Source organism: Lathamus discolor, chromosome 2 (genome assembly GCF_037157495.1).
Source record: "Lathamus discolor isolate bLatDis1 chromosome 2, bLatDis1.hap1, whole genome shotgun sequence".
Lineage (NCBI taxonomy): Eukaryota > Metazoa > Chordata > Aves > Psittaciformes > Psittacidae > Lathamus > Lathamus discolor.
The window spans coordinates 116,982,469-117,007,416 of NC_088885.1; the positions used below are offsets into that span (position 1 = coordinate 116,982,469).

At 41.2% G+C, this 24,948-nt stretch overlaps 1 protein-coding gene across 3 annotated transcripts in view; it reads left to right on the top strand.

The window, feature by feature from the left end:
• Window positions 1–24,948, top strand: part of SPIDR (scaffold protein involved in DNA repair) — a 205,134-nt gene that overhangs the window by 100,167 nt on the left and 80,019 nt on the right. The window lies entirely within an intron of this gene.

Genomic DNA, 24,948 nt, shown 5'->3' on the forward strand with positions numbered 1-24,948 from the left:
CATGTTCAGCTTTTAATACCTGGGTGTTGTTCAGTCTTGTGATGGTGGCTGTGTAGCCATTCTTGCAACTGAAAAATTTCTGGCACTTAGAATCATAGAATCATAGAATAGTTAGGGTTGGAAAGGACCTCAAGATCATCCAGTTCCAACCCCCCTGCCATGGGCAGGGACACCTCACACTAAACCATCCCACACAAGGCTTCATCCAACCTGGCCTTGAACACTGCCAGGGATGGAGCACTCACAACCTCCCTGGGCAACCGATTCCAGTGCCTCACCACCCTCACAGGAAAGAATTTCCTCCTTATATCCAATCTAAACTTCCCCTCTTTAAGTTTTAACCCGTTACCCCTTGTCCTGTCACTACAGTCCCTGACGAAGAGTCCCTCCCCAGCATCCCTGTCAGCCCCTTTCAGATACTGGAAGGCTGCTCTGAGGTCTCCACGCAGCCTTCTCTTCTCCAGGCTGAACAGACCCAACTTCCTCAGCCTGTCTTCATATGCGAGGTGCTCCAGTCCCCTGATCATCCTCGTGGCCTCCTCTGGACTTGTTCCAGCAGTTCCATGTCCCTTTTATGTTGAGGACACCAGAACTGCACACAATACTCCAGGTGAGGTCTCACAAGAGCAGAGCAGAGGGGCAGGATCACCTCCTTCGACCTGCTGGTCACACTCCTTTTGATGCAGCCCAGGATACGGTTGGCTTTCTGGGCTGCGAGCGCACACTGAAGCCGGCTCATGTTCATTTTCTCATCGACCAGCACCCCCAAGTCCTTCTCTGCAGGGCCGCTCTGAATCTCTTCTTTGCCCAACCTGTAGCTGTGCCTGGGATTGCTCCGACCCAGGTGTAGGACCTTGCACTTGTCATGGTTGAACTTCATAAGGTTGGCATCAGCCCGCCTCACAAGTGTGTCAGGGTCCCTCTGGATGGCATCCCTTCCCCCCAGCGTATCAACCGAACCACCCAGCTTGGTGTCATTGGCAAACTTGCTGAGGGCGCACTCAATCCCACTGTCCATGTCAGCAATGAAGATGTTAAACAAGACCGGTTCCAACACTGATCCCTGAGGGACACCACTCGTTACTGGTCTCCAGCCGGACATCGAGCCATTGACCACAACTCTTTGTGTGTGGTCATCCAGCCAGTTCTTTATCCACCGAGTGGTCCATCCATCAAATTGATCTCTATCCAATTTAGAGACAAGGATGTGGTGTGGGACAGTGTGAAATGCTTTGCACAGGTCCTGGTAGATGACATCAACTGCTCTACCCTTGTCCATCAGTTCTGTAGCCCCATCATAGAAGGCCACCAAATTGGTCCGGCAGGATTTCCCCTTAGTGAAGCCATGCTGGCTGTCACCAAGCACCTTGTTGTTTTTCGTGTGCCTTAGCATGCCTTCCAAGAGAATCTGCTCCAGGATTTTGCCAGGCACAGAGGTGAGACTGACTGGTCTGTAATTCCCCGGGTCTTCCATTTTCCCCTTCTTGAAAATGGGGGTTACATTTCCCTTTTCCCAGTTGTCGGGAACTTCACCTGACTGCCATGATTTTTCAAATATGATGACCAGTGGCTTAGCAACTTCATTCGCCAGCTCCTTCAGGACCCGCGGATGGATTTCATCAGGTCCCACGGACTTGTGCGCATTCAGATTTTTAAGATGGTCTCGAACCAGATCCTCTCCTACAGTGGGCCCAAGGTCTTCATTCTCACAGTCCCTGCGTCTGCCTTCTAAGACCTGGGTGGTGTGGTCAGAGCCTTTGCCAGTGAAGACCGAGGCGAAGAAGTCATTCAGAACCTCAGCCTTCTCCAAATCCTGTGTAGCCAGTTCTCCTGAGAGCTTCCTCACGGGCCTATGTTGTCCCTAGTCTGTTTTTTGTTTGCTATGTACCTGTAGAATCCCTTTCTGTTCTCCTTAACATCCCTGGCTAGGTTTAATTCTAACTGGGCCTTAGGCTCCTAACCTGGTCCCTAGCTTCCCGGACAACATCACTGTCTCTCTTGGAGTCTCTAAAACTCTGCTAAGATACTAATATTGTTCTCTTGTAGCTGGTATGTATTAACTTGAAAAGAGGTAAGTTTTCATTCCCATGGTTACCCTGGAAATCTTGACAACATGTGCTGTACCACATACTTGATACCACAGCAAACAGATACTTGGAACTGGGGAAACCAGTCATAAACACTGAACTTCTTATGGAGGAACAAGTTCAGAGCTTAAGCACAGCATGGACACCTATAAGAAACTTGTGTATGTAGCTAAAGAATGTAAGATGGTAGTCCTTTACACTGTTAATATAAATAAAGAATTTCTGATTCTTCCAGGCTTAATTTTGTTAAAGCGATAGAGGTATCACCTAGATAGAATAATGTGCACACACCACAGGAATTGCAGACTCTTGATCTCCCCATCATCCAGCTCAGTTGCTGAGGTTTCCTTCCAGCAGAAGTAAGCAGGTTCATGTGGACTTCGGCTTCGTTTCTCTACAGAGTAGGTTAGAAGTGGGAAGTATAAGCCCTCCAGAGCAATGGGTCACTCAGACCCAGTCAGTTTTGGGCATCTTTTAACAGCTTAGCACACTGTTTACGACTTGCTGTTCTGAATAGAAGCTGCAAATGGCGAACTCACAGTAGCAGGGTTTTATAAACATTTATTGTACAGAAGTGAAAAACTGAGCAGTCAATATGTACGTCAATATATAATTGCCTGGAGACAGGATTGCAGTAAGCGTAGGTAATAAAAACTGGGCTGAGAAAACGTCGGTGTACCATACGGAAGGGATAGTTGCTTTATGAATTTTTCCTTTTCCTGTTTTCCTCTTTCCACAGAGAATATGCATTGCGTTGAGGACAGAGAAACAGAAAGTCTTGGCAACTTCTACTGTGCCAGAGACTTTGTTCTGCTCAGTGAGGAGGGGTGCAGTTCCCAAGAAAGATGTCAAATACAATAATTAATGTTCTTCCTTCGTGTGATGGATACCATCTGTATTTAGAAACATCTGAGCTTGCGCTTGAATACAAGTCACGTAGCATTTTTATTGGTATAGTGAAGAACTTGAGTCTCTTTATTCATGATACTTGAGGCTTTGCTCCCAGACATAGTTTAGAAATGCGTGACATTCCTTTTACGTTTCGAAGTGAAAAGTGAGCCAGGGTGAGCAGGAAGGACATTCCGTAGCTCGGTGAATCTTTTAGCAGTTTTTCATTGTGTCATATTTGTTTTTATAGAAGCAACTTCAAACTAGGGCAATAGGAGCAGCAAATTAGTTTTTGCCTCATATAAAAGCAAACATGATCAGCATCTGCTCATCCGCCAGGGATATTCATGGAGTCAATTATAATCAGGATATACAACTTTCCTCTTTTGACAGCCTTCACTAAGACTGGTCAAAATACAGAGTCTTCAAAACAAACAATGTTTTTAGTTTTCCTTCCTTCTTAGCTTCCCCTGTTTCCCTAGCAGTGAAACACTAGTGACCTTATCTGAAATCATCTCTGTGTTTGTATCCATGTCTCTTACAGCTGGGATGTGGCTCCAGTAATTCTGCAATGTAGCAAGTCACTTGCTATCTTAGTCATGTAATATATCCTTTCCTTTTTTTTTTATTCCCTTTGTTTCAGAATATAAACATCAGCAATTATTATCTTGATTAATCTTCTCTCTGTCATACATCTCCTCTTTCCGTCTCCCTGTTTTTGAGGAAAAGTAATAAAAGGCAAGTTTATTGTTTTCCAGCTAAGGTCTACTAGTTTCTGTGAGGAAGAATGTCCTTTTTATCTTAAACATGCTTGGTTTGTGTTGTCTTAATCAGCTTGGGAGGAATTGCTGTCTGAATCAATACACCTGTTCTGTAACCTATCTGAACAGATAAGAAAGTGGCCTGGAACAAAGGTTTGGGGCAATAATTACAAATTTCTTGACAACATAACATTGCAAATGGGCAATTCCATGGTCCAGCAAACTTATGCAAAAGTCTTTGAGATACTGTAAACCCGATTTTGAAGTCAAGAAAGGAGATGCCAGGCTGGAAACCTAACTGTGCCAGCATGGGGTTAGAGTTTTCTCCTGAAGTAAACCTAAATTTAAGAGAGTGCATGTAACCTCAACTGTGCCAAAGCCCTCCCGAGTTCACAGTTTGTCCAGGGACAGAGGAGGATCATATGCCGTGATCAAATGCTACCACCTTGTCATGGTAGTCTGTGTCATACAGCTGGCCATATGCCAGTCACACGGTCAAAATTTCATCCCCTTCTCTGCTGGCTCTTGACCTGACACACACTTGAATGTCTTGTAGTATAAGGAAGGCGCATAATCAAAGAATACTAGATAAGGAAAAACAGACTTTTTATTCAAAATACTCTTTACATTCCAGACTTCATTCGGCTTATGCTACAGGCTTCTCATAAAACCTCCAGCAAGTTGTTTGCTGTGAGCCTTGATTTCACGTATAAAAATGATAATAACAGTGCTCCTCAGTTTCACTGCATTATTAGTAAATAAAGTTAGTGTTATTGAAACACTGGCCTACTGCGTTTGAGAGAAGGCCAGAAAAGCGGAGAGGGAGAGGGAATTCCTTTTTCTTAGGGAGTTCCCAGGAGGAGCAACGCATTAAGAGAGACTTAAAGATGCTGCCTGGCTACCTCTTTATGAGCTCTGAATCTTGTGCTTCTTTTTAGAGGCATGTACACGCTCGCCTTTAGGATGTATTTGTTCATATGGAATGTGAGAATATATAAATATTATTAAATGTATTATAAATGTACCTAAAATTATTTACTGACAATTAGCCAGAGAAATTCACTTTGAATTTGAGAGGAAAGAGGAGAACTTCTGCTCAGACCAAGTAATTTGTCCGTGTTGTAAGCAGCTAAAGAAAGACTAGGGGAAGAGTAGGTGGAACATCAAGAAATTTGAAATGTAGTATGTACGGTCTGTGTCAGATTTAAAGCAGAAAATGAATACATTGTGAACTTTGAGACATTTTCATGTAGAAATATACGTTTTACTGTCTAATGCTGCATTCATTTTCCTTATTATTTTCTGAGTAAGTACCATTAACCGTGTTTTTACCAAAGTCTTCAATGTAAAAGCCAAATATTTAAGACCATGTAACATTCAGAATATTAGCACATAAAGTCATCATAAACCAAACCAAAACAAATAGCACTTAAGCAATTTTTTGAAGCTTCCCTATCAAGAAAACTTCTCTTGTGGGAGAATAGTTTTAATAGCCAGGTGTGAAAAGTGAATAAGGGGATAGTCGACCCTTGGTTTTGAGCTAGGTTTCCTGTTAAAGTGGTGGTGGAAAATGTTCTTCCCAGAGGAGGATGTATGCTGTTCAGCTGTGTTTGCCTCAAAAAGCTGAATCCAGTCATTGTGTCTGTATCTTGGCTTCTTTCCCACTGTGAAAGTACAGAGCAAACTCCTGCCTGCTACTCCCTGTGAGCTCGATATCCTTATTAAAGATCAGGGAAAAGAAAGGGGAAAACCCAGGGAGGTGAGTGAGTTCATTTACATACGGTGCCAGGGCCAGCACATGGTTCAACACGTGATGCAACAGTGAACCTTTTTGGTGAACTTGTAAAGCCATTGAGAGGCATTTTGAACTGCAGAGATCCAAGATTGCCAGTTCTTATTCACAAGCAAGAGTGAAAGTGCTTTGTAACTTAATTACATAACATAAATTATAATATGTTTTGCATTAAAGAGAGAGCTGTGACAATATTTGATGCTTATTGTTTTGTTCCTGTTCTTGTTATTACTATTAATGCTTGAAGCATTTGATACTTGCTACCGTTCCTTTCTCAAAGGTCTTACAGTCTACTTGACAGCTGCATGGAACTGGCAATGAGAAACACCTAAAATGAGCTGCATTGATGTTCATTTTGTGCTATGACATCTGCCTACACACTTTTTTTTCCTTTTGAAACTGGATTCTTTTATGGTCCTGTTTAACTCCATTCCTGAGCAAGAGCCCTGGCTGCTGCCAGGAGGTGGGATATGTGTTCTTGCCATTTTGTCTGTGTTGTCTCCAGCACACATCACACCCTTCTGGGAGCACTTTCCACTCACCAGCTTTGCACCAGTGTTTTCCTGGGTTGGTGAACTGAACCAGCTCACAAGTGGGAAACAAGTCTGGGCCCTCACTCCGCTTTTTAGAGTTAACCAGCCCTTAGATATGCTTCGTTGAATCATCTAGCTTTATGCTTTTGTCTACACTGAGAAGTTTTTTCCTGGTGCAGAAAGGGTTCAAGAAAACATTTGTATCTTCTTTTCTAAATTTACTTACATGCTTTTGACTGAAAGTTGACTGTAACCTTTTACAACTTGGTGACACACAGTAGGTGGAGGACTAACATCCTAACCTGGCTTAACATCGCCCAAGCCAAAAAAGAAGGCCTTGTTATAAAATGCGTTGGTTAGTAGTATAGTAGACATATACTTATGAAGACTTGTAGTACTCCCTGTTTAAGAATAAATTGCCTTTAGAATAATAAGCATATCGATGTAACTGTCTGTATAAAATACAACACTGGTAACTGAACTGGCAAAGGGAAAGAAGTGCAAGTTCATGTTGACAGATTGAACGTCATGCATGAACACAGGCTCTTATACAAGTATATTGAGCCTCAATACAGTCTAGCACTTGTTCACGCACTCAGATCTTAAAAAGTCCATAGTGGGTTTGAGGGACTTCAGGAGAAGGACATGAGTTTTGTTTGGGCTGATGAACGATGGAGCTGAGAAGAGAGAAAAGCAGCAGTATGACACATGATGGGAAAAAGTTTCCATAAACAAGTGTGGTGAAGTGAGGTAGTTCCTAACTTTCCTGTCCTCGTAATTTTTTATGTTGAAGGATACCTTCAGGGGACATACATCAATGAAGTGATTGTTTCTGGGTAAGAACTCTTGCTAGTTTCCTGAACAAAAATTAATACCCAGGACTTGCATGACTGCACATAACCATCTTAGTGTCTGGTGTACTCTACTCTCTGTTTGTTCACATGTTTTTGGTGATTTTCTGTATGCACAGTTAATTTTTAGTATCAGTTCTTTTCCAATTTGGAGCATACTTAAGAGGCAGAAAGAGTGAAAATTCAAACTAAATGAAGTCTGTTCTCTTCTTCACATGTTTTTAGTTACCTTGAAGGCTGATCGATTTTATGCATGCATCTCCTGGGACTTTTCAAAGAGCTGTGAGACTTCTCTCTGCTTGAAATCAACTGAAAATATGAGATGTGTTTATTATGATGTCAGTGTCTCTTAAAGGGCAGGGCACCAGTTTAATTTATGACTCAGCACTCTAGTTACTAGAGTCTAGGTAAAATGGGGACTGTAAGGAATTTTCACCACCATTTCTTAACTTAGAAGCAATGTGTTCCTTTTGCATAAGAAATTGCTTTTTTTCTGCCAAAGTGTTAAAATTTCAGTAAAGAAATTATAAATTTCTCCACTTAGCAACAACTAAGTACAGAAGAAAGGAATTCAGTCACTGCTTGTTTTTCCTCGTGGCCATATACTTTTAAATAAGTGATTTAGGAGGTTGTATTCCAACCAATGGATTTTGTTTCTGGTTGTTGGAAAGTTGAATTTTTATCTTGTTTGGGAAATGGTATCCGAGTTTAAGTAGAAGTAAAAGCGTATCACTAAGATTTAGAGGGAATCTTGGAATTTTTGTTTGTTTTATGGTTACCATTAAAGCAAAACATCCTCACATTTCTTGGAATCTTGCATGATCAAGGATTATAACACTGAGACCATGTTTATATTAGTTTTTCATTGAAAGTTTTAAAAGTGATTACTTATCTGTTATATGATTGAAGTTCCTGTTGCCTACCAACCAAGCACATGCCTAGCAATTTTTGTTCTTGCTGTATTTTTCACCATTACTGTGAAAGGAGCTCCTTTCCTTAAGATCTTTTGTTTTCAACTAAGAAGTTCAAAGCTGGTGGCTGGATGACAGTGAAATGAAGAAATAGCTTTAAACTATTGTAGTTGACCCAATTCCAAGTAAAGATAAACCTTTCTGATTTACAAAGTGTTGCATTATAGCTTGGTCTGCTCTCTGAGGAGTTTTGTCTGAAAAAAATAAAATGTGAAGTAAAGGCTTGCTTTTACGTAAAAAAGCTGAGAAACGACAGCTGTCAAAGCTCCCTTTGGCTATGTGTGGTTTTGGCATGGGCAGATAAACTTTCTGGTGAAGGGAAAAAAAGAAACCAAAAGCCTTACCAGCTTTAGCAATCCCTAATCCAGGGCTAGTATGTGCCAACCTCAGTAGCGTCAAGAGTGCTTGCTCAGAGAGAGGTGGGGGTTTGCCCAGGCCTGATGCTTCTGGCACAGTTTTGGGAAAACAGGCTCTTCATTTCCAGAACAGAAACCCCTCTTGCAACAAACACTTTCCTACTTTCCCTTGAAAGCCTGGACTCTGTAATAGAGGCGTGCTGTGTTGCTTGTGAGGTATGCAATGCTTCATTCATTCTTCCACCTCAAAGACTGCTTGAGAAAAAGCTGTCCATGTATCTTTTCTCCAAGGCTTAAAGCATCTTTACATTTAGTAAGTCCCTCTGCTAGGAAGCTGATAAAAAGGTTTGTGTAATGAACTGTCAATAGCCTAAACTTCATTTGCAACATGAAGCTACTTGAATGATTTCAATGTTCTGTCTTTTTTTCTCAGCGAGGGAGGGATTGGGTTTTTACCCCTTATCCAGAAGGACACCAAATGCTACTGGAGGCATAAGACTGATTCCAGTCATAACTATGTGCTCTCAGACCTTTAAAAAAACCCCAAAATAAGGCATTTTTAAGTGCAGATATTTTGTAGGTGTCTCACTGCCAGATACTGCATCTTGAGTCATTGTGTTATCATGAATTATCATGTTAAACCTGTGAGTGAAAGCTTAGAAGGACAAATGACCATACTTGTATGTGTGGTAACTAGTGGAAATATGTATATATATATCCCCACATATACAGTGATCACTGTATGTGAACTTCATGAAAACAATGTAAGTTATATTATTGCAACTTTGAATATAAAGCGTCGGTATTTGTCTTGCACCCTTTACTCCTCTGTTTCCACTGGAGCTGAGTGATTGATTGCCTTTGACCTGATTGTATGTTTGAGGAGCAGTCTGAAGCTTGCTCTGTTTTCCTTTCAACTTCTCCTTTGGGCTGCCACATGCCTTTCTGCTTTATTTATTGCTGACTTGTTTGATTAGATTGAGGAAGGATTAAGGGATCCAGTACCCTTAACAAAAGGCAACCCCTCGTTTATTAATGTGTAAACATAATGTAATTACTTCTTAATTCCTTGTGTTAAATAATAAAGGGAATTCTTCAGCAGATAAACCCTGACAGGTTTTTTGAAAATCAAATGGAGGCAATTTGCTGACTCAGAGATGTGTAAGCTAAAGATAAGTATCCCCCACAATGGTTAGGTTTTAGCTGATATGAAGAACTTCAGCTACTTTGATGCCCTTGTGATCCAGATAATACACATTGTCAGTCCACACTAATTTCTAACCATTTCTCGCTTCCCATAATGAAAGGAGGTTTCGTCTCTACTTAGACAATTTAGGATTTACCATTAATTGGTAATTCAGCTCTTTTTACATTATCAGTAGTAAAAGATATAATAAGAAGAGGATTCAGCTTTTATTCAGAAAAAAAAATGTTTAAAAGCCTTAGCACCCATTTTTCTTCTATCTCTACCATTAGCAGATCTATAGTAGAGGTAGTTCCAGGTAAAGAACAATCATAAAAGCTGGTTGGGGAAGAGGGGAAGGTAATTTCCTGTCTGTAAGCTCAGCTGGTATCCTTGCATTTGGGTTGGGGTTTTTTGTTTGGTTGGTTGGTTTTTGTTTTGTTTCACAAATTAAAGAACAATTTTTAAAACAAGAGAGTAAATGGGATTCTGTTAGACACTGAGGTAACAAACTGTGTGCATGTGTGTGTAGTCTGTTCTGTAGGTGATTTAAAGGAACATCTCAATGAGAAGAACATTTCTGTGCAAGTCCTGTCACTTTCAATTTTATACTAGTTTCCTATTTCAAATTTAGCATCTCTGTTTCTAGATTTCTTGTGAGCGGTTTTGCCTGCCTCTCATGTGGAAGAGGAGTCGAGAAGCATTTCTCAGGACAGCACCATCCCCTTACACTTTTGTAACTCATTAGCAGTGGAACATTTCACCTACTTCATTCTTTTGTGGTTTGATGTACGTTATTTTCTTCTTTCTTCCTCTGGGTTTGTGGTCTATACTCCATATTGTGATTGGTACTGCTTATTTATATTATACCTCACAGGTCTGTAACTGGGTAATTCTGAGATACCTACTTGCAAGTTGTGATGATTAGATCAAATAGCAGTGATTTGCTTACATGTGCTAGGCTGGTGTCAAAACACTGTATCAGAAATTATGCCAATTTTGTGGCAAAGGTTTCTGTTGCCCCCTCCCACCCTTTTTTGTTTTAAATCAAAGACCCTCAATATGATCTGCCATTGAGCTCATGCCATGACTGCTGACATCGTACCATAGAATAAATACCTACAGCTTCTCTGTCAGCCACAGTGCACTTGAAAGGAGTTGCTGGTAGGTTTGGAGTACTGGTGGGTGTAATGATGAACTTCCTTATAACAAACTGTGTTTTAAAGAAGAGAGTGTAAATCCTTGCTGTAAGAAGACTGAAAATAAATCTGCATAAATTGTGAATGAATTGTATTGACATGAGATCAGGCAGAACAGTTAGGGAAAAGTATTTAGATTGCAGTTTTAGTATTTGTGCTACCTTACTTCTAATTGACTTTTTCTAGCTTAGGCTTGGGACTGTTTGGTGCCTCAGTTTTGAAAGGAACTAAGTTACATTAGAAGACTAATTATGGAAGCAGCTATCGCACACACAACCTGTACACACCACAGCCACAAAGGAACAAGTCATAATTAGCATAAGCATTGAAGAGCATGTTTCCCTTGGAAGCTGGATTTTGAATGTATTTGGCGGGGGGGGGGGGGTGTTAAGGAAGTAAAGAGTATGAGGTAGAGAATGATATGTTAGAGGATTTCACTACAAGCCTGGTGCTCTGACACCCGAGGCCAAGACCAGTGGTATACCTTTGCTTCTGCTGTTCTGGCCTCTGATTGTTCCCACTTGTTCCTGCTCCTGCACTATAGCACACCTTGTTTTCTGCCAGTGGAACAATTATGGGGCTCTGCTGTGACCAAGATCTGACCAAGGGGACTGCCCCAGCTATAAGATTTTCTTTTTTTGGAGGCAGGAGTTTTCATTCACATTGTTTTTCAGGTTGGATGAATTCTTGATCAGGTTTGCAGCACAACCCAAGGCATGTCATACTAAATGAGAGCTGGGGGGTGGACCATAGCTTGAAGGTATTGTGAAGCCAGAGCTTGCTTTTCTCAGATGCTTTAGACAACCTAGCACCCTTCTCTCTTCATTTCTCATTTTGTGAGGTAAAGGGAGAAATACTTGAATTAAAGCAGGTATTACAAGACACGTGTATATTAAAACTGTTGTGTGAGCTTTTTTAATTTTTGTGCAAATATATAAATCTTCAGGGAAAAGATACTGTGAAAGAACTAGGTATGATTGCAGCTGACTTAGCACCTGCATCTTTAGAAGTTGATGCAGTAGCAGTTTTAATTTTATGAAATGCTCTTTTCAGTAGAGGAGCCTCTCCTGCGCTTTTAGACACAGAGCTACCCATGCTGGGTTTCTAGTCATCATGCCAGTAGCTCATTCCTGCTCTGAGGACTGAACCTACATCCTTAGAAAAACGTTCATGGTTCAACAAATCTGTGTGTTTAGCAGAGGTTCAGAGAAGTCACTGATGATGTTCTCTCTGTTTTGAATCTACACTAAGCGTGATTGCCCTCTTAAAATCTTCAGGACTAGCTTAAAACAACCCCTTGTTCCCTATTTTCTGTTCTATATCAGCTACATATATAGCTGATATATATGTTTTTGTTCCCCAGTGAACAAAAATATATTGTTTAATAGCATGTGATACAAGTATTTTGGAGTTAAATTATCCATTACCTTCTTAAAACATAGCTGCAAAGTGATAGGCTGCAATACAAGATTATTGCACTTCAGAAATGCAGTTCCTGAGCTGCCCTGCAACATTTTTTTTATTACAGCAAGTTAAGTGACAGTGTTGGGATTAATAAGTGTTTTCAGCCCTACATGTGAAAGTATTTCACTTTAGCTTTACCTCAGTTTCCTTATGCACTCTCTTTGATAGAAGCTGATACACCCACATACGTCTACAAACAACCAACAAAACGATGAACTGACGAAGGTGTTTCTTTTGACAGCTGGGAAGGAAGGCATCAACGTTACTAAGGCACACCGATACTAACAGCCTCATGGAGCCATATAGATGTGTAATTAGTGAAACATGAAACATTATGCGTAACATTTGGTAACTAATATCTTCAGTGTGTGTTTCAGTAGAGTTATGTTGAGAATTGGCATTTTAGATGCATGGTTGGTTTCAGTGAGGAGAAGAGTTGGCAGAGTGTCTGGTTGATTGAGACTCTTGCTGTATGAGTGTTGTGTGGCAGAGGTAATATTTTGATAAAGGTGGAGTTAAAATTCTCCTTAAGCTGTATACTGGGCTCTTAGATGTTAAAATACGACTAATGGTAACTTTCCTTTGACTTAGACTTAACCCCATCTTTTTGACTTACCTCCTCACTGAGTTGAGTGGGCTGAAGAGGAAACACTGCCAAGAGCACAGGCAGGCCATGGGAAAAGCATTATGGTTTGGTTGGTGCCTGCATATCTTTCTAAAGACTTCTGTGAAAGCTCCTATTTCAAAAACAAGACTCTATGAATGAATACTGAGTCACAGAATCATAGAATATGAGGTTGGAAGGGACCTCAAGCATCATCTGGTCCAACCTTTCTTGGCAAAGCACAACCTAGACTAAGTGTCCCAGCGCCCGGTCCAGCTGAATTTTACAAGTGTCCAGTTTTGGGGAATCCACCACTTCCCTGGAGAGATTATTCCAATGGCTGATTGTTCTCATTGTGAAAAACGTTCCTCTTGTGTTCAGCTGGAATCTCCCCATGACTAACTTGGGCCCCTTACCCCATATCTTTTCCATGTGACTTCCTGTAAAAAGAGTCTCCACCTTCTTTGTATCCACCCTTTAAATGCTGGAACATGATGACAAGGTCTCCCCTGAGCCTTCTTTTCTCAAGGCTGAACAGACCCAATTCTCTCAGCCTTTCCTCATACAGCAGGCTTCACAGTCCTTGGATATCTCTGTGGGCCTTCTCTGGGCCTTTTTCTGCCTGTCCACATGAAGCTAAATAATTCACCCTCAGTTCAAGAATCAGCCACCCTTGTGTGTGACTGTCACTGCCAGTCAGTGAGAATGTGGAGCCAACCCCTTAGTGAAACAGGCAGCTGTTAATTTGCTTCACAACTTTACATTTCAGTCATACAAATATAGTAGGATCACAATTGAAGAGAAATTGCAGAAACAGTCAAGTTCTGAACTTCTGATTTTTGTCAGATGAAGAGGAGATCTCTAGTTCACAGTATTTGATAGCCATCCCAAAAGCAGACAAAGAAAGACCCTATTCTAAGTAACTAAATGATGGCAAAAATGTAATAAACCAAGCACTCTTCTGTTTGCCATCAGCCAGAATGGGGTGTATCTGTGTTGAAAATTTGGGTATCTTTTTTGCATTGGAGCAGTTAAACTCTGGTGTAACCTCTTTGTTTGACTTCTGTGATTGTAAAAAAGGCAATGCAGTGGTGGAGCATAAGGCTGAATTAAGGCAAAGCACCCTTACTTGTACTGTGTATAGCCATAGTAATGTAAAAATCCCTAGGGATGGCATGCCTCTAAGACTTAGATTTTATTGCATTATATTAATTGTGTTTGTTAAAGTAGCAATTCTGTGGCTGATTATAAAGTAGAAATAAATTATTTTAATTTTGCTTCTTAGGCACCAAGTAAACCTAAATCTTGGCAGCATAACTGATTAACCTTGTAATAGCATCTTTGAGATATTAATGTGCGCACTACCTTATCTTGTGCTTTATCTGACCTTTATCTGTTGATTTTAATATCCTTTGTGGTTGCTAGTGACGTGTTTTTGTTGTAGACAGTGAGGGGTTTTGGCTCCTGTTTGTTTCTCTGGGTTATCCCCATTCACTCTGTTTGCCCTCTCAAAGAAATAACTGCATCAAGAAGAAAAAAACCAAGATAATAAGCCATAACTCAGAAGCACAATAGGAATTGTGTCTGCTGAAAGTGTTCCGAGCATGCTGCGAGCTGCATATAAAGTTACCACTCTGATGTGGATTGACAGTGAAAAAATGAATTGCTCATCCTGAACAAATGCAGAATAATCTTTTTTTATCCCTTTCCAGCATAATTTACATCTCTATGACTTATGCAAACTATTTATATAGCGTAAAGTTTAGCCATTGCATATGCTGCAGCATTGCATCGTCTTGCAAGGCTTGTGTGCATGTGATTCACATCACTAAACCAGGAGGAAACTAATCAGAAAATAAATTTAAAATGGGATGGGGGGGAGATTATGACTTTTTGTTGTTCTACTGAATTAAACTGGCTCAGCAGGATCAAGCATATCCTACATTAGCAGAGAGACAGAAAAGAAGCAAAGAGGCCAATTTCACCTGCAGCAAGTCTGTCTGTGGTGTGGATCATCACTCATAGCTGCTTACTCTGCGGGTAGCAGACGCCCGCTCATGCCTCCTGTCTTGATGCAGATCAGTGCCCCATGCCAGCAGATAGTAGAGGTGAATGTGTGAAAGTCCTTTGTGTAGATTAGTGTGAAGCTGAGAGCTGCATGGGAACTGGTGATTTAAACCAGTTTGTGCTAATCTGGCTGGCTGTGCACTGAAAGGATTAGAGCTGTGCGATAGGAATGGGAAGCCCTGGTGGTACTTGGTCCTGACCAGCTGTGAGAGGCATGTGTCCTGTTCAGCCACTGCAGCTAGGTCTAGAGGAGAATGAACTGGTTACAGCACGCTGTGAGCTCGTGGATGTATCACAGTACTTGGCTGTGTGGCGATGACTATAACCTCACTATATCTGCTGTGCTGTTCACTTGTTCAGAGCCACTTGTGCTTTTTCTGCATGGGGCTGTGTTGAGCACCAGTGTTATTCCCATTTGTGCAACCACTTGTCAGTTTAGCTCCTACAGTTTGGAGATATGTAGGAGAACGTGGAGTGTAATTCTTCTGTGTGATACCATGCTAGTTTTTCAGTGGGTGTTTTCCTTGTTCTGTCACATCTGATTTTGGCTTTCAGGGACATGAAAAAACCAATCCTGTGTAGTTTCTCTGTGATTAGTTCAATTTTCATGCAATTCTACTACAGTGTTCTCATGGTTAAAAAGTAAAAGCAAAAGTAAGAATGGAGATCTCTTCTCCTAGCTGTATCTCTCTATCTACTAAAGTAGGTGATGAGAAGACCTCCCTCTTCCCAGCATCAAGAAGAGAGATGCAGAAAATCTCCCTCTTGGGCAAGAGGTACATATAATTACAGGAGGCAGGGAGCAGTTTGGAGTAAGGTTTCATTATGATTTTTCTCAATCCATTGAAGCCTCCCACGATGCCATGATGGAGCTTGCAATGCTGAGAGGTGAGAACCTCTGCAGACCTCTGATGCTTTGGCAAGGGGATTGCTAGGTTACAGATTGCCTCTATGCTGTGCTGGCCCTGCCTGAGCAGCATGGCAGGCAGCACACAACCCAGGGCACCTGTGGTATGGCTGTGCACATATCCCTCCTAATCCTTCTGCAGGAAACAGGGAGAAGGAAATTGGCATTTCTGGAGTTTATCTCCCCTCCTCCTAAGGACATCAGATGAACCTCATTATGAGGTTGTCCATTTCTGCTCATCAACTGTAAAGAGAGTCTAAGGGATGGATTGAGAAAGTTAGCTAGATGAACCCCACTCTTAAATATCAAATAAACATTTTAGGCTTGGAATGTCACCAGGTATTTACTGATACCTTAGTGTCTAATGTAATATTTCACATTTCCCTGCAGACTGTGCCACTCTACCCATCCATGGGACATAGCATATTTTAATTATTTCATCTTATGAGTACACTGTAGTGAGCAGCAGACATTTTTACCTAGTACTCATGCTGCATTTTATTTTAGATATACAAATAAATTACTATTTTTATATGCAGTCATTTTCTTTCTTGGCACCAATTACTTGGGTGAGCAAGGCTTTTAAGACTGCATTTGCAAAGACTGCTGCTCTGTTTATATTACCTCCTGTTTACAGATGTGCCCATAGTTAGGGCACTACAGTATACAGAAAGAAAGGGCTAACTGTAATACAAAAACCCGATAGGACAACTGTCATCTTGTACTGCTGACATGCAGTAGATGTGTGCAGATCACTTTATCATGTGAAAGGGAGGTTGGCAATTCTCCTTAGCACCCAGCCTGAAGAGTTGGCAAACTGTAGAATAAACTTATTAATGTAAGCATTTTTTGTTTGGATGCAATGATTATAATTTGTTCTCTTGAAGAATTACATTCATGTTACATCCTGCTCTTAGCAGAGCTCATGGCAGTTGCAATTTGTCAAAATTTGCCTTCTTTATGAACTTTGGTTTTGCTGACAAATTAAATTCTAAATTAAACCAAGAAATTGAGTTTAGACTCTCTTGCTGCCAGGTTCCTTCCTCAAAGATGGTTAGCCTAAGCAAAAAGTTCTCAGGAGAGACTCATATCCTCTTCTTTTGTGTTTTAATGAGCCACCTGAAGGCATAGAGTAAGCAAAATTACTTCTTTTTTTTTCATCAGGATTATCACTTAGGGCAAGTGTTTTCAAACAAACATTAGAAGTCTCTGGCTATGTTTACAGTTTGGGAGGAAGGCATCCACAGTTGCTGTTTTTTTCCATGTGTAACTTTTATAACCCGGTTTCTGCGAAAAGCATAGAGAGATTTCCATGGCATAAACCAAACACATACGTATACGCAAGTAGATAAAATTGCTTTTATCAAATAATGTGTGCCCCGTAGCAAACCTAATCTGGCAGCAAGGAGCAGTGAAAGTAAAACTAACTGAACTGATTTTCAGAGTAAGTAAGTGAGGTTAAGGGACATAGCAAGGGAATTTATTTATTTACTTATGGTAAATTATACTTACCTTTATGGTAATAATTACTTCCAAATACATTTGGAAGAATGTGCCAGCCTCTGGAATATTTTCTATATTCAGGATGAGATACCATGGCTATGCATACCTGTGGTGCTTGTCCTGCAGCTCTCCATCTGACCTGTGTTCCCCATGCCCAGGTTCTCTGTGCATGTGTCAGGATAGAACTGAGTTGTGTCCTTTGCTGAGGAACTGGTCAGTGCTCATAGGTCTGTCTCAATGTCAAACCCTTTTTTGTCACCCAAGGGTGACTGTGCATTCTGTCTCTGGAAGTGCCGCCCCTTTCCCTGGCTCACAGAGGAAGAGTATGAAGATTTCAGCACTTCAGGGGCATCCTGAGTGGGACCCTGAGCTCTCAGCCACAGAGTCTGGATGTGTGGCTGTGCCTGTTCAGCTGGTGCTTAGTCATAACGCTGTTGGTCATAACTCTGCCTTTGAGATCTGGCACCACAGCATGATATTTGCTCCTTGTTGGAATACTGAGACACAGCAAAACAGCTGGCAAGAATCTTTCTGTGAAGAAAGAATAAAAGCAAGAACAAGATAAGAAGCTTTCAATAGCATTCAATATGGAGTTTGTGTTTAGATGGATTTTTTTTTTTTAATCTCCACACCTGCAGTGTTCTTTGCATGCCTGAATCTGTTATGGTGAAGAAAAGATGATACTACCCTCTCAGAAAGTGCAGCACACTTGATACAGTTCAAGCTTAGGTAGGATGGAAGCGTGGGAAAGGCTGAACCTCAGAGAAGGTGATACAAGTGAGCACAGAGGCAAAGTGTTTGCTTAAATTTTTACCAGCCATTCATTCTGCTGCATGAATTACTGATTTTCAGTATTCTTTTGCTATGTTTTCTGGTCTAGCACAGCCTTCTTCTCTGTCTGTGCCTACTCAAAAAGTTGCAATTATTTTTGCCCTTCATGTGGACCTTGTAACCATTACAGTGTTACTGAAATGCTACAGCAATCTCTATGCAGCTGTATTATCTAAGCGGAAGTAAGATGACCTTGCACATAAGCATATATTTTGTAATGGATGTGTGATTTTACCACATTTCAAAAATTGTTTGAAAGCTGTTAGGCCTGAGTTTTGGTGATTTAAGAACATACAAGAAGGTAGCATGGAAAAGTCTGCACAAATGGCTGCTAAGCTGCTACACTTGTGTTTAGTGTCTGTCCTTAAGCCCTCTGGCAGCATGGAAGGGAAACTTCTTGGTGAGTTCAAGAGGCTTTCTGAGCTAAGGTGTGCTCTCCTGTTCAGTCATAGCCAAGCATTCAGGGCACCCTGTAAAGGCCACCTGCTTTCTGAAGTGAAAGGGGGAGGATTTGGTTTGGGAGGGTTTACATTTACAGAGAGCTGTTGTGGACAGGCACTCTTGGGTTTGTTTATTAGGGCCTTGAATTCTTTACAAATTAATTAATTTTAACCTCTACAGAGTAGACTTAAATAAAAAAAGGCAGTCTCAGAAAAACCTTAGAATAAAATAGAATGAAATCTGCCTGCATCTCAAGCTTTTCATGCATTCTGTGCGGAGTTAATGAAATGAGGGATTTGTATACTCTACATAGCCATGCAAACGTATGTACATTACTGTCATTACACCATTGGTTGTGGTCATGGTCTGTGGCAGCTGAAAGTATTATACTGAACACTGTCATGACAGAATGAGCTTGAGACATACTAAAAATGCAAATAATGCTTAACTGCTTTTCATGTTCTGCTTTTCTGTTAGGCTATGCTTTTATTGGCATGGAGGTGAAATGTAGTGTGATGAACAGACCAGCCCTATCAGATGAGATAGTAGTTCTGCCTATCTGGGTACCCTATCTCCAGGAGTGCGTGTTGGTGGGAGAATAGAAGGACTGGCAAACACAGACGGATTTTTCCCTGGATTAACCTGCCAGCCTTCAGCAAACTTTAGTTCAAGGACTTCCAAGGGCAGAGGTTGCATTTCTGCACTTGGCAACATTTCTCTTAAAAATGTACATAGGCAAGTGTTTATGAGAAGGACAGTAAGTTCTATTCACTTTAAAATGGGTGTTCCTGTAGTTGAATCAGGCCTTGAAATGAGATTCTGTGATGCTGTTTGGCCGTGTATAGCTGGTTGTTCAAGCAGTATGTGAACAGTGAAGCCGTGTTGAAATAAGATTCTGTATAAGATTTTCAGCCCACATGTACATTTAACCACAACGTAGAGAACAGATATGAATGTTTTGGCAGATACTTAAAGAGGGCAGTGGTGTAGGAATTTGGAGGATAGCAATGATAAAGAAGAAATGGGGAGACAAGTGAACTGGGGGTAAGGTTGTCTAAAGAAAAAACTACTATTCTCTCCCCACATTTAGGAGAAAAAAAACCCATGTGTTTTTACTGTGTACATCTCTTATCACAGGTGTAAGGCTGTGGAAGGCAAGTCTCTTGTGCATGCCATTCACCTTCTCAGGAGTTAGCCAGAGGGACTGCTAACAGCATTAGCTGAAGGCCAAAGGATCTGACCCTCTCCTCTGAGACAGCAGCTCTGTTTTCTGGCGGGCATCCCAGGGGTGCTGGAAAGCAGCGCGGTCTGCACAGTCTCTTTGCCTCTTGACCAGAGACAGTCAGGGTCACAGACGTGAATATTATCTTTGTGACGCTCCAAGCAAGCAAACAGATAATATTTTTTTTGAAGGAATGTTGTATGCAGTCAGTTGAGTGTAAAAGCACTGTATCAGATCCTGGAAGAGCTCTTCCCTCGGGTGGATGTTGGGCCAGCTCACCCACCCCACCCGGGCAGGGGCAAGGAAGGGAAGGGAGCATATACATGTACATGCAGTTTTGTGTGTATGTGCATGCACATGCTAGAGTCACAGAATGGCCTCTTTTCCCTTGATGAGTCCCTTGTGTCTTCCCTCTGATGTTAACTAAGCCAGGGAACTCCTCTTTTTTCCTGTATCGCAGTCTGGGAATCGTGCCCTAGACATTTTTTCTGCTGAGCACATTTACATACAGGAAATCAACCCAAAGACTCCTCTTTGAACAGTATTTGTACTAGACAGTGTTGCTCTAGCTTCAGGTATGCTTTATTTAAGCCACTGATGAAGAGGAAAATATGGCACACAAGTAACTTTGCTTTAAAACAGATGTATAAATATGTGTTAAAATGCAGTATCCTAAATGTATTTACTGGCACAACTTAAAGCAAGAATGCAGTAGTTTTCTTGCATTTATGTTTTTCCACATCCTGTTTAGTGATGTGGTTGACTAAGAGAATAAGTGGTATTTAGGTCCATCTTGATTTGCACGTGAACAGGAGCATGAAGCTCTCTCCTCCTTTGCAGAGTGGCAGCACCAGGAGAAGCAGCATGAGAAAGGTCTACCAGCGTGGCTGCAGACCAAGGTGTGCTCCTTGGGAAAGGAATCTAAGAGAAGGCAGCCTTGGCCTAGCTGAACGAGAATAGGACAGTCTTTTAAATAAAAAAGAAATAAATAAGGAAAAGGGGAGGGTCTTGCCACCGGAGTGGGAAAACACAAAGAATTTCAGCGTATATAGGGGTGAGTATCAGCTGGCACAAACATGTTTCTGTTGAAGGTAGAAAATAGTTCTAGCAATGGTACTTCAGTTGTAGTGGGACTAGTCAGCGTGAAAGGCAGGTAGTTTCGCTGCAGCCTGATCCTTTTGTCAAAGATTTTTTTCTCTTGGTTTTGCCTGTGTTAGCACATGACTTGGCCCAAAAGCTGAGACCAGTTTCATCTTGTGTATGTAGTGTAAAGCTTGGCATGTTGTACAGTGATACTCTACTTGCTGTTATTTTAGTGAAGGCACTTACAGAGTGAAAAGTATAAAGAAGAAAAACAAAATGCATGCTGATTCCTTTATCAGCAGTCATCCAGCAGTCTTTCTTTAGGTTCATATTCCTCAGGGTTTCAAATTTGGCTGCAAAACCCCCACTTCTGAAACTTGGTATGCACCTTCCAGCCCTGAGAATAGAGATGCTATCCTTTGTTAAACAATATGGGATATATTTAAGCCCCTGATTAACTTACGATTGTTTGCTTGGGAAATGTGTGTGTAGGGGAGTTGTTTCACCCTTTATTGTATAAACATTTATTTGTACTGGCTAATTTTGCTTTTGTTCTTGTCATTCTCGCTATAAACTTCAGGGGCTTTTGCTTTGCCAGGGCCAAGATTTCCATGATGGCACACCTTCCTTCTGCCTCTCTCACAATTTTTCTCCAAAATCTGTATGTTTTCACAGGTGTTTTCCCACAGCTTCAAAGGCTTTGTTTCTGCTCCTTGGCAGAGAAAGGCTGGATGCAATAGAGATGCCCATACTCCAAAGCACTCCTTTCCTTTGGAAGTGTGTTGCTTCTGCAGAGCTCTGTAGCTGAAGTGGGTTGTCCAAGAACCAGCCCTTCATCCGTGACCATATGTCACAACCTCATTGCTGCCAAGACTCTTCCCAGTTTTTAAAGGTTATTAGGCCTGTGGAAGTTTTACTATGTTTATACTTCAAACAGTGACTGAGGTTGCAGTTCTGTTTTCTTAGGTCCTCTAGGAAAACACAGATCTTGCTCTTGTTCTGAAAAGGTTGTTCCTAGGTTTTGTCTGGTATCTTCCCCTTCTTTCAACTTGGCTTCTAATTAGTTTCAAGAAGCTGTATTAGCATGAGTGTGCAACACAGAATTGTGGTGGAAAAACTTGGCTTCTTGGGTTGGTAGATATTGAAGTAATTTATGTAAGTGTAGTGTGATACAGTATGAAAATTCTCCCAGACATGATCTGGTGGCTGATTGTCACTGCAGCTGTTCAGTGAAAGAAAGCAAACCAAAAGTTAAGCGATGGCATGGAGACCATCAGTATAAGATTTCAGGATTAGAGGTATTTGCTTGTTCTGTACAATTATGTCTTTGAAATAATGCAAGCATATTGAGATTCAAAAAAAGGGAAAAAAAAAAGACATTAAAGAAAATGTTGATTTTAAATGTTACTTGTCAGAGGGATTTTCCTTGTTCCAACTGTGAAAGAACAATGGCACAAAATCCATCTATTGCAGTTTAATGGAGAAGATATATACTATTACATAGAAGCAAAATGAAGCTCTGAAAGTAGCTGCTGTGAATAATTTCAAGTACATTCACTGTTAAGGGCTGTTTTCCACCCTGAAAAGAAGAAAGGTGTTTTGTTTATCACAGAAGAGCAGTCTGGCAAGCTGAGCAGCTGGGCTTCCCTTGCACAGGAAGTTTCACTCAGGCTGTGTCTACAGCAGGATGTTTCAGTAAAGAAAGTTCCCAGTCTGGCCTCTAATGTTGCTATCTTTCACTGGGAACTGTGGTCGGTGGATTACTGCAGACAGGACTTTGCCTGAAACAGATTTCTGTGGTACCTGATTTGCCACATGGCCTTTACCTTTGTTACACATTTATCAATGGTAGCACCAAATAAAGTAAAAAAACTGATTTTGTTCAGCTCAGTGAAGCTGCAGTGGACCCCAGTGCAGGTAAACTTGGTCTACAACCTCCCTAAGGGCCTCTGGAGCTCTGCATGGCAGCTATCTGTGGCCTGGGTCCAGCTAGTTCCCTTTGCCTGGTGCTATTCCTTTAGACCTCCAGGCTCCTTCCTGGAGGTCTAAAAAAACTGTTTCTTGCTGAAGCCGTTTGACCAGATTAGAGGGAGTCTTCTGCTTTGCTGTTGTGCTCTGTGGCACTGAACAAGCTCTCACTACCTTTTGTGACCACCTTTGTGTTCCCAGCACTACTGCTACTTTTAGCTCCTCTCTCTCTACTAACATGCTGATAGCATGGGATTTGTCTGTATAAGACGTGACTTCACAGGCCAGACCAGAATTTGGTCTTGCTCCATGTCCTGGCCAAGAAACAATAGGAAATGCACAGAAATGCATACCAGAACAGGAGTACATGAACAAGTCTAATGGGAGTTTTTGGTTGTTTTGTAGTTGTGGGGGTTTTTTTGTTATGTTTTCTTTTTTGATACCAGATTTAATAACAAAATACTTAAATAAAATCAAGCATATGAATATATTGAGCTGTCTTTCTGAATACTAGAGTTTACTCAGGGATAGGTATTTGTTCTATCTACTGTGCATGTGAAAGCACTTGTGAGCGTGTATGCAAGCATGGACTCGTAAAGAGTCTTTGCCAATAGCAAATGCCAAACCTTTATGGGAGAAAAGGCTAGTGTTCTTAATAATCTGTGAACATTGTGAACAGAACATTGAACAATGTGGTTTGAAATTGAATTTATTTGTTAAAGTTCTCCAGTAATCTTCCAAACCTGAGCCAGCCAGCCAAATACCCTGGCTCCCCATACCCTGGGTCAGAAATTCTGAGATCAAGTTCTTCACTAATGGCCTTGGCTGCTTGGGTGGATACTGCAGAGCTCTTCCAGTCTGAGAAGCAGCTTCTCTTACCTCGGGAGTGGTGATGATGTGTAACAGTGGCAGAGTGGGCACACTCCTTACCTTTCTACCACAGGAAGAAGAGTTGTTGGTGTAACCTGTTGCCTCATATCTCCATTGTGTCATGGTGCCTAAGGAGGAAATAAAGAATTAGACATCTTCTGTACAACACAGTACTATACAGGTTTCCTTCTTCTTCAGTGGCACACTCCTCACAATCCTATGGACAGGGGAATATATTCATCCTCCTATAGAGTGCTCTAGAACTAGTGCTGGAGGAAGGATTTGACATCTCTTACTAGGAAATTGTAGGTAAATGCCAAAAGTGAATACATAAAATCATGGGCTCTGGATTATCAGTATCCAGGAATGTGTTTTTAGTGTTCTGATATCTCAATTAAAATGCCAACTTAGTTTTTCTCTAATGAGCAGAAAAATACATAGAATGGTAAGACTTGCTAGAAATGGAGTCAGAAACATCATGATGTCACTGTAGAAATTCATGGTGTGTTTTTAGGTTGGAATCTCAGTCTCCTAAATCAGAAAATACATAGCAGAAGTGGAAAATTGTCAGAGAAGTGACAAGGAGAGAGGTATGGAAATGAGAAATTACTAAGATCACTAGGGCTTTTCGCCTTGAAAAGCAGTGGCTGGGAGAGGATGTGATAAAGGTCTGTATTAGGAAGTACATGGAGAAGAAAGATTGTTCACTGCCTCTTGAAAGCAAGAAGTGGGGGGCAGCAGTGTAACCACTAGGTGACAGATCAAAACAAATAGAAGGAAGTGGTTTCTCACATGTGTGTAGTAAAGACTGTAGAGCACTGTGGATGCTGCAGGATGTTGTGGATGCTGTGAATGTACAAATGGTCAAAAAATAGGCACATAAGTTCTTGGAAGAAAAGCCTACTACAAAGGTATTACTTCTGCCTTAGGAAGTCCCTAAGCTGAAAGGTTTTAGAAGTTATTAGTGTTCTAGAGAACTTTCACTAGGCACTTGCTTTCATTTTCATAGTCTTTCTCAAACATTTGCTGTTTCCTGCTGTAAGCTAGAGTATGGGGTAGATGGGCCTCTGATCTCACACTGGTACAGCTGTCTCTAACATTCACGACAAGTTTTAATACAATGTCACAGTGCAGTTTGCTTACTTCCCTTTTTCCCCCTTTCAGAATCCCTCTGACATATCCCTGGACTTTCTGGTGGCTCCGGCCATCTTCCCTCAGCCGCCTCAAACCCTACGTGCAGTTAAGCACTAGGAGCAGAGAGAAGTTGTCTGAATAATGAGCTCGTGCCTAGTCAGACACAAGTTGATATATGGGGTAAACACACAGATTGGAATTCTTTCATAACATCTTGATTACGAAAAGATAAC